We start from the raw sequence: 12,681 nt of genomic DNA, 5'->3' as shown, positions 1-12,681 counted from the left end.
CAGTTCCATATCTTGATTATTGTGGTGGTTACCGAAATATACACATGTGGTAAAATTACATAGACCTACACAAACACACACGCACACACATACACACACAAATTACTGTATGTAACATTAGTGAAGTCTGAGTAAGGTCTGTGGATTATACAGATGTCAATTTCTTGGTTTAAATATGATACTGTAGTTATGTAAGTTGCTACCACTAGAGGAACTAGATAAAGGGCATATTGCACTTCCCTGCACTCTTGCGTCTTCCTTTGAATCTATAAATATTTCAAAATAAAAGTTTTTAAAAAATCAATTGGAATAGACACATACTTATTCCTATAGTAGTGTTATTATATTCAATTATTAATATATTCTCATGGCCTTCTTCATATGAAGATAAGGTATAGGGAAGAGTCATATCTAGCATTTGGGAAACTGAAAGAAACTCCAGTGGACCCACTTGAGAGTATATCCTGGCAGAAAAAATTTGTTTCAGATGTACTATTTTCTGGTACCATAGATAAAGAATAAGGATAATGCAATGGGAACAGTTGAAATATTGGCTTGTTTACTTGCATTTGTGTGTTTGTTTTTAAACTTTTACCCTGTGTATTAGTTCATTCTCATGCTGCTATAAAGAAATACTCAAGACTGGGTAATTTATAAAGAAAAGAGTTTTAACTGACTCACAGTTCTGCATGGCTTTGGAAGCCTCAGGAGACTTACAATCATGGTGGAAGGCCCCTCTTCACAGGGTGGCAGGAGAGAGAATGAGTGCCAGCAGGGGAAATGCCAGATGCTTATAAAACCATTGAATCTTGTTATAGATCACTATCATGAGAACAGCATGAGGGAAATCACCCCCATAATTCAATCCTCCACGTTGTCCTGCCCTTGACACATGGGGATTATTACAATTCAAGGTGAGATATGGGTGGGGATACAGAGCCAAACCATATCATTCTGCCCCTGGCCCCTCCCAAATCTCATGTGCTCACATTTCAAAACACAATCATGCCCTTTCAATAGTCCCCCAAAGTATTAACTCATTCCAACATTAACCCAGAAGTTCAAATCCAAAGTCTCATCTGAGACAAAGCAAGTCCCTTCCACCTATGAGTCTGTAAAATCGAAAGCAAGTTAGTTATTTCCAAGATGCAATGGGGGTATAGGCATTGAGTAAAAACACCCATTCCAAATGGGAGAAGTTGGCCAAAACAAAGCTATAGGCCCATGCAAGTCCAAAATCCAATAGGGCAGCTGTTAAAGCTTAAAGTTCCAAAATGATCTCCTTAGACTCAATGTCTCACATCTATCCAGGTCACAATAAAGCAAGAGGTGGGCTCCCACAGCCTTGGGCAGCTCTTCCCCTGTGGCTTTGCAGAATACAGCCACCCTCACAGCTCTTTTCATGGGCAGGTGTTAAGTGCCTGTGGCTTTTCCAGGTGCATGGTGCAAGCTATTGGTATATCTACCAGTCTGGGGTCTGGAGAACTATGGCTCTCTTCTCAGAGCTCCACTACACAATGCCCCAATGAAGACTCTGTGTGGGAGCTCCAACCCCACATTCCCCTTCTGCACTGCCCTAGCAGAGGTTCTCCCTGAGAGCTCCACCTCTGCAGCAGACTTCTGCCTGGACATCCAGGCATTTCCATACATCCTCTGAAATCTAGGCAGAGGTTCCCAAACCTCAATTCTTGACTCTGTGCACCTGCAAGCCCAACACCATGTGTAAACTGTCAAAGCTTGGGGCTTGTACTCTCTGAAACAATGGCCTGAGCTGTATGTTGGCCCCTTTTAGCCACAGCTGAAGCTGAAGCAGCTGGGACACAGGGCACCATGTCTCAAGGCTGCAAAGAGTAAGGGGGAGCCTGCGGCCTGACCCACTAAACCATTTTTTTCCTTCAAGGCCTCCTGGCCTGTAATGGGAAAGGCTGCAGTGAAGGTCTCTGACATGCCCTAGAGACATTTTCCCCATTGTCTTGCTGATTAATATTTGTAGTGAAAGGAATATTCTATATCTTGAAAGGAGTTTCTGTTACATGAGTACGCATTTGTCAGTACACATGAATTGGTATACCTAACAGGTTTGTACATGATACAGTATATAATTTTAGCTCCATTTATCCCCCAAAGAAGTATAGAAATATTAAACTCTACCTCCTGATATGCATGATAAAGAGTTTAAAGATGAAGTGTATTGATGTCTGTAACTTATTTTGAAATGGAAAAAAAAAATTATTTTATAGATAAGAGCATTAATTGATGCATATATTTGTGTAAAAAGAAACATAAAAAAGTTTGTATATGACTATAATTCCTTACATTTTCAGTGTGTTTGATTGAACATTTTCATAATGAAATGTTGGGTGAAATATTTGGAAATGAATATAATCAACTAACTTGTAACCTTAACTTGGAGATTGTATCAAATTGGTTAGAGGTGTGGACGAAGCCAAATTAAATTGTAACTATAGGTTTTTTAAAATTTGTGTTGAGTTAAATTGTAAGGTAAACCAAAAGAAGCTGTTTGAAAGAACCAAGGATCATCATGGTAAAGAGAATGAACATGAGATGTGTGTGTGTCTGTGCATGCACATGTGTGTGAGAGAAAAAGAGAAGAGGGGGATAGCTGGGCATAGTGACTCACTATTGGAATCCTCGTGACTTGGGAGAAGGAGGTGGGAGGACCACATGAAGCCAGGAGTTCAAGATCCACCTGGGCAACATAATGAGACCCCAACTCTACAAAAAATTTAAAAATATTAGCTGGGTATGGTGACACATGCCTTGTAGTCCCAGCTACTTGCGAGGCTGAAGTGGGAGGATCACTTGAACCAAGAAATTTGAGGCTGCAGTGAGCAGCGATTGTGCCACTGTAATCCATCTTGGGTGACAGAGTGAGACCTCAACCCCAGAGAGAGAGAGAAAAAAAAAAAAGAGAGAATATTTTAAATTATTTTGCAAAATTCAACAATTCCAAAATAAACTTTATTCAAGGAAAAAAATAATTAAAGTATGCATTTTAGATGTTGGGGTGATGTCAGCAAGATGGCAGAATAGGAATTTTGCAGAGAAATAGGAACACTTTTACACTGTTGGTGGGAAAGCAAATTAGTTCAAACACTGTGGAAGACAGTGTGGTGATTTCTCTGAGATCTAGAACCCAGAAATAGCATTTGACCCAGCAATCCCATTACTAGGTATATACCCAAAGGAATATAAATCATTCTATTACAAAGATACATGCACACGTATGTTCACTGTAGCACTGTTCAAATGAGCAAAGACATGGAGCCTACCCAAATGCCCATCAATGATAGAGTGGATAAAGAAAATGTGGCATATATATACCATGGGATACTATGCAGCCATAAAAAGGAATGAGATCATGTCATTTGCAGGGATACAGATGGCACTAGAAGCCATTATTCTTAGCAAGCTAATGCAGGAACAGAAAACCAAACACTGCATATTCTCACTTATAAGTGAGAGCTGAACAATGAGAATGCATGGACACAGGGAGGGGAACAACACACACTGGGGCCTGTCAAGAGAGGTGGGGTGTGGGAAGAGATAATATTAGGAAAAATAGCTAATACAGACTTGGCTGAATACCTCAGTGATAGGTTGAAGGTGCAGCAAACCACCATGGCACATGTTCACCTATGTAACAAACCCACATATCCTGCACATGTACCCTGGAATTAAAATAAAAATAAAAATTAAAAAAAAAAAAACAAATCAAACCACAGTACTACAGGAAAATCATCAATCACAAAGAAAGCAAGAGAGGAAGAAAGAAACAAAAAAACTCACAAAACAGCTAAAAAACATTTAACAAAATAGCAATAGTATGTCTTTACCTATAAATAATTAATTTTAATGTAAATAGATTAAATTATCTAATCAAAAGACACTGAGTGGCTGAATGGATGAAAAAGGAAGACCTAAGTTCTTGCTATCTATAAGACAGTCACTTTAGCTGCAAGGACACATATAAACTGAAAGTGAAGAGATTAAAAAGATATTGCATGTAAACAGAAACCAGAAAGCAGCAGAGACAGCTATACTATACCAGATAAAATCACAAACTATAACAAGAGACAAAGAATGTCATTATATAATAATAAATGAGTCAATTCATCAACAAGATGCTATTTTGAATATATAGACACCCAACATTGGATCACCTAAATATATAAAGCAAATATTAATAGATCTGAACAGGAAATATAGACTGTAATGGTATAGTAGTAGAGGAATTTAGTACCCTGCTTTCAACAATGGACAGATCACCCAGACAGAAAATCAATAGGGAATTGACTTGAACTACACTTTAGATCAAATGGACTTAACAGATACAAAACATTCCCTCCAAAAGCAACAGAATGTACATTCTTCCCAAGTAATTGCACAGGTACATTTTGAAGATACATCCAATGTTAGGCCACAAAACAAGTGTTAACAAAATTAAGAAGAATGAAATCATACCAAATATCTTTTCTGATCACAATGGTAAGAAACTGTCAATCAATAAAGGGAGGAAAACTGTAAAATTTACAAATATATGGAAATTAAACAATACACTCCTAAATATCCAAAGAATCAAAGAGCAAATCAAAAGAAAAATTTAAAAAACTTGAGACAAACAAAAGTGGAAAAACAATATACCACAATATATGAGATGCAGCAAAAGGCGTTTCTAAGAAGGAAGTTTATAGTGATAAATGCCTACCTTAAGAAAAACAAAATCAAATGAACAACCTACACCTCAAGGAAGTATAAAAGAACAATAAACTAATCCCAAAGTCAGACGAAGGAATGAAGTAAATATCAGATCAGAAAAAAGTGAAATAGAAACTAGAAAAATAAAAAAGAGCAATAAAACTGAGTTGTTTTTTGAAAAGACTGAAAAACAGACAAGGCTTTAGCTAGAGTAACTAAGAATGAAAGAGAAAAGACACAAACAAATAAAATCAGAAATGAAAGAGAAGACTTTACAACCAATACCATAGAAATATAAATGATCATTATAGACTATTATGAACAATTATACACATGTTGGGCAATCTAGAGGAAATAGATAAATTTCTAGAAACATACCACAACCTAGCAAGACTGAATCATGAATAGAGAATCTGTACAGACCAATAATGACAAAGAATATTGAATCAGCAATTTTTTAAAAAAGAACTTCCTAACAAAGTAAAGCCCAAAACCAGATGGCTTTAGTGGTGAATTCTACCCAACATTTAAAGAAAATCTAATACCAATCCTTCTCAAATCTTCCAAAAAATGAAGAGTAAGGAACACTTCTAAACTCATTTTATGAAACCAGCATTATTCTCCAATCAAAGCCAGGCAAGGACACTACAAGGACAAAAAAGAATACAGTCCCAAATCCCTGTTGAATATAGATGCAAAAATCCACAACAAAATACTAGCTAAAAGAACTTAACATCACATGAAAAAGATCATTCACCATAATCAAGTGGGATTTATCCCTGGGATACAAGGATGGCTCAACATACTCAAATCAATAAATATGAACAATAAGACAATGAAGGATAATAATCATATGATCATTTCAACAGATACAGAAAAAGCATTTGAAAAAAATCAACAACCTTTCATGATGAAAACTTTTAAAAAATTAGGTAGAGAAGGAATATCCCTAAACATAACAAAGGCCATATATATGACAAACTCACATCTAACATCATATTCAGTAGTGAAATGCTGTAAGCTTTTCTTCTGAAATCAGCATCAAGAAGAGAATGCTCACTCTTGCCACTTCTATTCCACATGGTACTTGAAGTTCTGCTTAGAGCAATAAGTCGAGAAAAAGAAATAAAATGCATGCAAATCAGGATGGAAGAAGTAAAATGGTCTCTGTTTCAAATCACACGGTCTTCAATACAGAAATCCAATGACGCCAACAGAAATTAAAAATGTTGGAAGTGATAAATAAATTCAGTAAAGTTGTTAAGATTTTTGGGGACTTATGTGGTTCCATATGAATTTTAGAATTTCTTTATTTCTGTAAAAAATTCTATTAAGATTTTAATAGAGATTGCATTGACTCTGTAGATCACTTTGTTTAGTATTAACATTTCTGTAATATAAATTATTCCAATCTATGAACAAAGGGTTCTGTTCCATTTGTCTTCTTCAATTACTTTCATCAATATTTTATAGTTTTTAATATACAGATATCTCACTTCCTTCGCTAAATTTATTTCTAAGTTGTTTTTTTTTTTTTGCAATTGCAAATGGGATTGTGTTCTTAATTTATTTTTTGGATAGTTCATTGTTTGTGTGAAGAAACAACTGATTTTTTATGTTGATTTTTTATCAACATTGGTGAATTCTACCCAAGTGAAATTGGTGAAATCCCACTTGATCATGGTGAATGATCCTTCAAGTATGATGTTAGGTTCTTTTAGCTAGTGTTTTGTTATGGATTTTTGCATCTGTATTCAACAGGGATTTGGGTCTGTAATTTTTTTTTCTTGTAGTGTCCTTGTCTGGAATGGTATGAGAATAATGCTGGCTTCATAAAATGAGTTTGGAAGTGCTCCTTTCTCTTCATTTTTTTGGAAGATTTTGAGAAGGATTGATATTAGTTTTTCTTCAAATGTTGGGTGGAATTCACCAATGTTGATACAAAATCAACATAATAAAGCAGTTGCTTCTGTACAATAACAATGAACTATCCAAAAAATAAATTAGTGGCTGGGTGCAGTGGCTCACGCCTGTAATCTCAGCACTTTGGGAGGCTGAGGAAGGCAGATCACCTGAGGTCAGGAGTTTGAGACCAGCCTGGCCAACATGATGAAACCCCATCTCTACTAAAAATACAAAAATTAGCCGGGCGTGGTGGCAGGTGCTTGTAATCCCAGCTACTCGGGAGGCTGAGGCAAGAGAATCTCTTCAACTTGGGAGGCAGAGGTTGCAGTGAGCCAAGATCACATCACTGCACTCCAGCCTGGGTGACAGAGCAAGACTCCATCTCAAAAACAAACAAACAAACAAACAAAATAAGATAAATTAGAAAAACAATCCCATTTGCAATTGCATCAAAAAGGAAAACTTATTTAGGAATAAATTTAACCAAGGAGGTGAAAAATCTGTACATTAAAAACTATAAAATACTGATGAAAGTAATTGAAGAAGAGAAATAAATGCAACAGTATCCTGTGTTCATAGTTTGGAAGAATTAATTTTGCGAAAATATCGATACTAACCAAAGTGATCTATAGATTCAGTGCAAGCCCTATCAAAACCTTAATATAAATTTTTACAGAAATAGAAAAAAAAATTCTTAAATCCATATGAAACCACATAAGTTGCCAAAGATCTAAAACAATCTTGAGAAAGAAGTTTAGAACTAGAGGTATCACACTTCCTTATTTCAAATCATGTTATAAAGCTATAGTAATCAAAACAGTATGGTATTTGCATAGAAACAGACACATAGACCAATGGAACAGAATAGAAAGCCAAGAAACAAACCTACACACATATGATCAACTAATCTTCAGCAAAGGCACTAAAAATACATCAGGGGGAAACATAGTCCATTCAATAAATGGTATTTTAAACATTGAATATCCAAATACAAAATAATGAAACTGGACCCTTATCCTATACCATACACAAAAATCAACTCAAAATCTATTAAAAGCTTAAACATAAGACCTAAAACTGTAAAATTACTAGAATAAGAAATAAGGTCTCTGACATTGGTCTTCGCAATAACTTCTTTTGGCTGTAACACCAAAAGCACATGCAACAAAGTAAAAATAAACAAGTCAGACTACATTAAATTAAAAAGTTTCAAAGCCAATGGTGGCCCATACTTCTAATCCTAACGCTTTGGGAGGTCCCAAGGCGGGCAAGATGGCTCGAGCCCAGGAATTTGAGACCAGCCTGGGCAACATGGTGAAACTCCATCTCTACTAAAAATACAAAAACTGAGGTGGGAGGATCACCTGATCCTGCGGAGGTCAAGGCTGTGGTGAGCCATGATCATGCCATTGCACTCCAGCCTGGGTGACAGAGTGAGACCCTGTTTCAAAAACTAAATAAAATTTTAAAAAGTATCTGCCCAGCAAAGGAAGCAATCGACAAAATGAAAAGGCAACCTGCGGAATAGGAGAGAATAGTTGCAAACCATATTTCTCATAAGGGGTTAATATCCAAAATATATAAGGAACTCATACAACTCAATAGCAAAAATACAAATAACCGTATTTTGAAAAATGGACCAAGGAGCTGAATAGACATCTCTCCAAGGAAGACATACAAATGGCCAACATATATCTGAAAAGGTACTTAACATCATTAATCGTAAGGGAAATGCAAGTCAAAACCACAATGTAATATCACCTCACACATGTTATTAATAGGAATAATATTATCCAAAGGTTAAAAGATAATAAGTGTTGGTAAGGAGGTATTCTTGTACACTGTTTATGGGAATGTAAATTAGTATAGCCATTATGTAAAACAGTACGGAGATCCTCATAAAAGTAAAAACAGAACTACTATATGATCCAGCATTCCCACTTCTGGTTATATATCCAAAGGAAATGAAATCAGTATGCACTCTCATTGCACCATTATTCACAATAGATAAGTTATGGAACAACCTAAGTGCCCATGGACAGATGAATGAAGAAAGAAGATTTTACATATATATATATATATATATCTTAGCCATATAAAGAGGGAACTCTTTCCATTTACATAAACATGGATGAAACTTCAGAGCATTTTGAAATAAGCAAACTAAGTGAAAAAGCCAGATGCAAAAAGAAAAAATACTACGACATCATTGAATCTTAAAAAGCTGAACTAACGGAAACAGAGAGTTGAATGGTGGTTACCAGGGTCTAGGGGTTGAGGTAACGTGGAGTTGTGAAAAAGAATTATTTTAATTTTTCACCTTTATATACCATTTAGGTTGTTCATAGTAATTATGTTACCTTAAAAAAATAAAATGTGCACGTTAGATGGGAAGATGTTGTTAGAACATAATTTTGCTGATTTTTTTTTATATGATTGTACCAGTCAAACTACCCTTATAACCTGAGGAATTCCTTTTTGAGCATGCAAAATACAGATTGTTCAATAGAAGAAAAGGAGGAATTAGTTGGGCAATCTTCTATAGCCTAATAGGCAAGGTTGTGAATCACACTTTGCTCATAGTTCATTTTCTTTCATTTTATCTACTGATGAGAATAATTTACTCATTAGGTTTCTACAAAACATATAGAGCAACTCCATTACAGAGATGCTCAAATAATACAGACCCAAGTGGCTCATAATCTCTTTCTGGTAATGAGGTATGATGGAATGAGGCATTATAGAAAGATTGTTCCTTTCCCAGACATCACTTGCATACCAGGGGCTCTGTCCCTCATTGTCCAGCAACACTAGGCTAATTAGTATTTTTGAGATACCCAGTGCTATTTCATGTGCCTTTCATGTGAAGCTCTATGCCTTCACTTATACTATTCTGTTCTGTTTTGTTTTATTTGACATTGAACGTCTACACTTCCTTTCTGGCTGTTGAATTCCTACTCATCTTTTAAGACTCCACTGAAAAATTAACTCTTCCTTGAAAATGTTTAAATTTCCCTAACAAAAACTTTTCCTCCATTTTGTTTTTTATATTACCGCATTTATTATAATCTAAGTGTGATGCTTGCATGTCTGTCTACCACTCTACACTGAGTTTGTAGAAAGAAGATCATGCAAATTCGGCTTTAGTACAGTTAGCCTTGCAGGTGACTCCAAGGAACTTTGAAGCTCTCTTTACCGAAACTTCCCTAAGAATAGCAACATGACTTCATTATTTAGTGTCTTGCTACACACACACACACACACACACACGCACGCACACACAAACAATAGGATAGTGTTTGTTTTGTGTATATCTGGCACTAAATATGTTGGTAAATATATTGGTGGTGTATTTTGAAACGTCCTTAAGACTCATGAAAGTCAAACATTTTTCAAGCTGTTTTATTCAGCTGTTTTACATTAAGAAGAAAACTATAGTATAGCCAGACTTGGAGAACTAATTCATTCTGGTTTTGAAAGTTTTGAAGAAGAAAATAACACTTGGATTGTAATCATCCAGTTTGTCCCAGGGTATTAGTGACAGAGTGGTTTCCATATGTGAAGAACATAAAACTGAATACTTTCAATTGGAGTTCCACTGTATTAATCCCAGTAAGGAAAGAAAAATTCTCTGTTACTAAACCCCAGAATATCTTTTTCTACAAAATTGATGCAGTTTCAATCAATTTATCTTTGTGTGAATGCTTTATCTAGGCCTCAGTAATGCGCTGTGCAGCACTGACAGTATTTAAGGTATTAAATATCTACTGTGCCAACAAGCTGAGTGATTGACCCAAAGGAGCTGAATTTTTACTCAATCATTGTCCCATACATTTATCTTACTCTAATTACTACCTTTACACAGCATTAAAAACAAATCATTAAGAGCATACACATTATTACAGTACAAAATATGCAGATATGCTAACATATTGCAGGGCAAACCTGGGCAATACTATTTAGTGTACGCAAGTGTCATGGCGGAAAGGATAGCTTCTGAAGCCAGAGAGCCATGGATTTTTGAACTTGACTGCTCCATTCTCCCAACTGAATAGACATATGATCATCCTCCCAGAGGAAGACAGCCTCTCTGAGTTCTTTTAGAGGTACATCCATGTGTGTGCCTGTGTGTGTGTGTGTGTGTGTGTGTGTGTGTGTGTGAAGTGTTTGTACAAAACAGAAATAGAGAGGCAGTGTTTGTAACAAAAACTAATAGAAAATGAGAAACTGAATTGACATTTGGTTAATTAGTTTACAATTCTAAAACTGAAAATCATCCACATTGTGTGTTCTAGAAAGACTTCCTGCATTGTGACAGAATTGCAACTGTTACAAACTTCTTCCAGTATGCCCACATAGCAATTGGAAAATCCCCAAAATGATGTCATATATTATACTTGTCTGCATTCTTTATTATGGTAAATGTGATGAGAAATATAAGATACTTGTACTCATGCATGTGATATTAGCAAAAGGGTTCATTGATTTGAGAGATTATCGTTCTCTATGCAACAAATTCAAACCAACCTCTAATAGTAACACAGTGTTTAAAGATTAAAAAGGCCCAGAATATGTGATGGTTCACGAAAGAGGAACTTCCAAAATTCCTCCAAGCTGGGATTTTTTTCATTCTCTCTCTCTCTGTTTCTTGGAGATAAAGAGCAGTCCAGAATTAGAGACATGTTCTTTTGAGTATACTACTACTTATAGCATTCTCAAGCGTGTGAAACCATGAGACCACATCTTTGTGGACAGAGCAATAAAACTTACGAAAAGTTGTCTTTGTAAATATGGTTAAGAATTTGAAGGGTACTAGTGGCCTGACCTAGCTATACTTTGCTAATTGTTTTATAATTGGAAATGGTCATCTATTATACCACTGCCATATCCCCATACAGATTTTTGTACTGGCAATTAGAGTCCCGCTGTAATCAATTTCTAAAGCGCAAAAAGGGCTTTGAATAGAGGTTGAAAGGATTTTCAGAAACAATAGAAAAAAGTGTAGATTGTCTTGAAGAGATTGTTGTTTAAAGACTCTGCCAGTGAAGGCACATTTCAATTTTACCCATGAATGATATCTCATCTAAATGAGGCTTCTAAGACACATTCGTATGAAATTTGTTGAAAATGGTTATCAGTTCTGATCCCACCACCCCTTATCCACAGAATAGTTATGGTCAGTTGATGCAGATGGAGAGATATTCATTTTCCCTCATACGTTCATTTGGACAACGGATGCTTGGAAAAGTTAAATCCATGTAGCTGAGGTCTTTGAAAAACTCTTCAGTGAGCTTGACTGGCTTAAAACTGGAACAAATGTACTGGTTAGGGAGGGGAGAAGTGCCACAAATCACTTCCCTCTCAGTCCTTTAAAGATTCCATGGCAATGAGCATGTGTTCTCTTTGGGTACAAACAAACTCTTGGGAGGGGGAATTGAAGCCTGTTTTGCTTTGAAAAACTTGCAAAAAGCCTGAAGAAAGTGTTGTTTTCTTTTCCATATTCAACCTCAGCCTAAATACAGTGTAATGATTGAATATACATTCACAGATGGGGTGGAAAACTGACATTAAGTGTTATGCCATAGAACACCGACATTAAGTGCTATGGTATAGAACAGTAGGTATCAGATTCAGAAGATTCCCAGGCCAAGCCTAAAACAAAAGAAGCATACAAAACATCACAGATGAGTCAGGTACCCATAAAAAGCTTGAGGACTACTCCTCTACTGCTATGTTAATAGACGCTCCATGAAAATGTGGCTTTTGGGGCCAAATAAGTTTGTCTCAGCATTTGTAAAAGTCAAACAGATTTCTTTAACACAAGACTTTTCAGAAATTAATCTGCTGATTCGCACTAATCCTGAAGAAAGGAATAGTGTATGCCAGTGTGATATGGTTTGGCTCTGTGTCCCCACCTAAACCTCATTAGAACTGTAATCCCAATGTGTTGAGGGAGGGAGCTGGTGGGAGGTGACTGGATCCTCAGGGCAGTTTCACCATGCTGTCTCATGATAGTGAGGGAGTTCTCACTGAATGTGATTGTTTGATAAGTGGCGC

This window comes from Mandrillus leucophaeus, unplaced genomic scaffold, assembly GCF_000951045.1.
Source record: "Mandrillus leucophaeus isolate KB7577 unplaced genomic scaffold, Mleu.le_1.0 Scaffold668, whole genome shotgun sequence".
In the NCBI taxonomy this organism is placed as follows: domain Eukaryota; kingdom Metazoa; phylum Chordata; class Mammalia; order Primates; family Cercopithecidae; genus Mandrillus; species Mandrillus leucophaeus.
Note: the sequence above shows the minus strand (reverse complement) of the source record.